The 3,307-nt window shown below is 34.7% G+C and overlaps 1 long non-coding RNA gene across 1 annotated transcript; it reads right to left on the bottom strand.

Moving 5' to 3' along the window:
- On the bottom strand, nucleotides 1,299-1,956 carry LOC109224681. The gene is made up of 2 exons (XR_002067756.1): nucleotides 1,882-1,956; nucleotides 1,299-1,739 (listed from the first exon to the last, which is right to left on the bottom strand). It is a non-coding gene; the product is annotated as an uncharacterized LOC109224681 (long non-coding RNA).

Here is a 3,307-nt window from a genome sequence, read left to right as displayed (position 1 = left end):
GAAATCACTCTTTTGGCCACCTGCCATCAACAATACCCAGTTTATTGCGGCCAAGTAATGCAATACGCATAGATCGATACCACAAGGAGTAATTATTAGAGTCAGTCAGCTGGAATGAAATTAATGAAATTCCACTTGTGTCGCCCGGAGCTAGGTATAGAGGGTGAGTGACTGCAACTGTAACACCTTCCTCAAATTCATCATCGGATGATGCATGTGATGCATTTTCAGCTGTGACAGTTGTATTTTCATGTTCCAAATCATCAATAACCATTGTTGAGTACTTTGGAGCTTTGAATCAGAAAAATAAGATCTCAATTGTTTTGAGACTGCAGAGAAGAAGACAGAGTAGAGAAGAACACAGAGGATCGATTTGTGAGCTTCGATTCAGAGCTCGAGCTCTGATACCATGCTGAAATGGAGGTTTGAGAAGAGATGGAAACCCTAACTAACGAGGGAGAAGAGAGAAGAGAAGAGGAGCGTGAAGATGAATGTAATAGTAGAAAAATGAATACTTCGTGTCTCATTACTTGTACAAGTATACATACATACAAGCCTTTACTAACTGCTCTAACAACCTCACTAGCCAATTGCGTGTATCATTAACTTACTAACAAACACACTAATCTGCTAGCACATAAATAAACTAAACTACCTCTTTATTCAAGTTACATCTTTTGTCTCAACACATTTCAATTTATGTGAACCCATTTGACTGGCCACAGAATTTAAGAAAAGAGAGAAGACTTTTGAACTTGTGGTGTAAAATGAAACATATATATTTTGTGTGACTATAAATCATTACATAAAGTTAAATTATTTCCAAATAGGGAGGGGGGTCAATCTTTTTGGGACGAAAATATGTTCACATAAATTAGAACAGAGGGAGTTAATTTATGTATATGACTAGAAAAAGTAAACCATAAATATGGCCGGCTATTTGTAATATGGATTTCTACTTGTAGTTAATATAGAACTGGTTTGATTTTCTAACTAGTTGTACTTGTAGTCGGACAGAAATGTCGATAGGGACTAGGCAATTGTCAGCTTTACAAATTGCTACTCCATCGTTAAGTACGTTATCATTGCATAGGGAAAAGGCTGAACGTATTGGCACGTCTTGTGTACGTTCCTTATCAACATTTGGATCTGATCATCACTTCTTAATCAGTATTCAAGAATCGTCCTTTCTGCAAAAACCTAGAAAAGATAAGTATATATGTACAAACAAGAAAACACATAAACTTAGAGAAGAAAACAAAGCAAGATCAAAGAACATGAAGCAGACTTGAGCAAATGCCATCAACTCTTGCCCGCAAGCATACAAGTATATATTTGAGCATCTAATACAAAATCAGTGTTTAGTTTATATACTAAAACACAGTTAATCCCTCAACTCTCTAGCATATATTTCTAATATGTTTCTGATGTTGATGATGCATATATAGTTGACACTAGTCACTACTAATTCAATTATGTCCCTAGGAAAATTTACTACTGAACTTGGACGGGTGGAGGACCATATCAAGGTTGAAAGAGCTGATCTCTGCATCTGCATTTCCAAGCTAGGAGATAATAGATATCATCAGATTGTCTTTTAGATGGATCTGTATTGTAATGGCCCTTGTTCTTCTGGCTTGGTGAAATGATTAGAGTTGCCTTGCATGGCTGGCAACTCATGCACTTGTTTACGCAACCTGGTGGCCTTGAACCTATCACCATTTTCCTAGCCATACTCACTGCACAAACACAAGTCCAGATAGAAAATTACTCATCAACTAAGTATTATATAAAGAGTGAAAATTAAATAAAATCATATTTTTATTGTCTTTGCATGCAGCATTTAGCCCTATAATAGAGTTAAAGAAACAAGTTTCACACCTGATTCGGAAGGATGAAATGCCAGAGACGATAAAAGAACCAATATAAGTCCAAGTTTCACACATAGTGTGCAGTACTCCCTTGATAGAGCCATAGGTTAGCTTGTGATTTTGCCTGAGTTTTATGTAAAAAATAGTAGCAGCAAATTTTCTTTTGGATTCGGAAAGATGGGACTTTTCTTTCTATTTTAGATCATGAATATTGCGATACATAAATGGGATGATGAACAAAATTGCTAGTAGTAGAGGGTTGGTATTTATGGTGAGACAAAGTGGAGGACTGTTTCCGGAGAAGGGACAGTACTCTGATGCCAAAAGCTTCATCACCAATCACTTAACATTTCACTTTGAAATTACACTACTCCTAATTTTCTGCATCTTTCTGGGAAATGCTGCACTTTGGCCTCAGTAGGTATGACTATTTGCGCATCCTGTTTACACCAAACTAACTGCTCCATAAAGGATTGCAGATACCAAATAGTATAGTCTTGCTGTTTTGCTTTTATTTTTATTTTTAAGGTAACAGTTAGTAATATTCTTCCTAAAGACTATTTACTCTGAGTATTATCTCACACAGATTAATCAGAGACCATAAACAAAATTTCATGTCTCAGAGACGGTTAGTATATAATTTGACTAAATTGTCATTCCTCATCTTCTCAAATATTACTCTTGTTTTTACTATATTAATCTCTCCATATATATTTATTAGAGAAAGGGTAAATATGAAAAAAGTTAAATAATCCTTTCTTGATTTCTAAAATTTTAAGCTAGACCAAATATTTTTAATAACCATAACAACTAAAACTGATTGGAGTAAGTAAAAATAGGATGGGTTTTTACAAACCTCGTAACTTAATCTGTTTGACTCAAAGGATAGATTTTAACAAACTTCCTAGGATTTTGAAGCGACGTGCACGTTATTTTCTAGCATATATCACATTTCGAGGTTTCCCAACAAAATTAAGGAACTTTTAGGGCATAGTATTATTTTTATGATGGGTCAACCAGTCTATAATTTGACTGCTTAGTCCTGAGAGTAGTTAAACTTTGAACTTGATCATGGACCTATATATCCTGTGTAATTCCAGGCAAATATAGAAAAAGTAACTTACTTGTTGACTTCCATTTCTTGTCCGCGCTAGACGCGCGATACACTCAAATCATATTCTTTATAGGTGGCGTTTAATTTGTTTGAAATGGAAAAAAAAACAAAATTTCCAATAGAGAAAAACTATTTACTTTTACAAAATCTGAAAGCACCCTCGGAGATGTTTTGCGAGATGATTAATATGAAATGCTACAGTATATTATGTATCAAGTTCACGTTAGTCCGCTTTTAGAATTTGAAAAGTTTTCTCTCTTCTCCGCAAATTAAACTAGAACAAAATGAAAAATATATTTTTAGCCACTATTCTTTCGATTTT

The sequence above is a fragment of the Nicotiana attenuata genome, chromosome 3 (assembly GCF_001879085.1).
Source record: "Nicotiana attenuata strain UT chromosome 3, NIATTr2, whole genome shotgun sequence".
In the NCBI taxonomy this organism is placed as follows: domain Eukaryota; kingdom Viridiplantae; phylum Streptophyta; class Magnoliopsida; order Solanales; family Solanaceae; genus Nicotiana; species Nicotiana attenuata.
The sequence above is the reverse complement of the archived record's forward strand: the minus strand, read 5'-3'. Positions and strand labels throughout refer to the sequence as shown.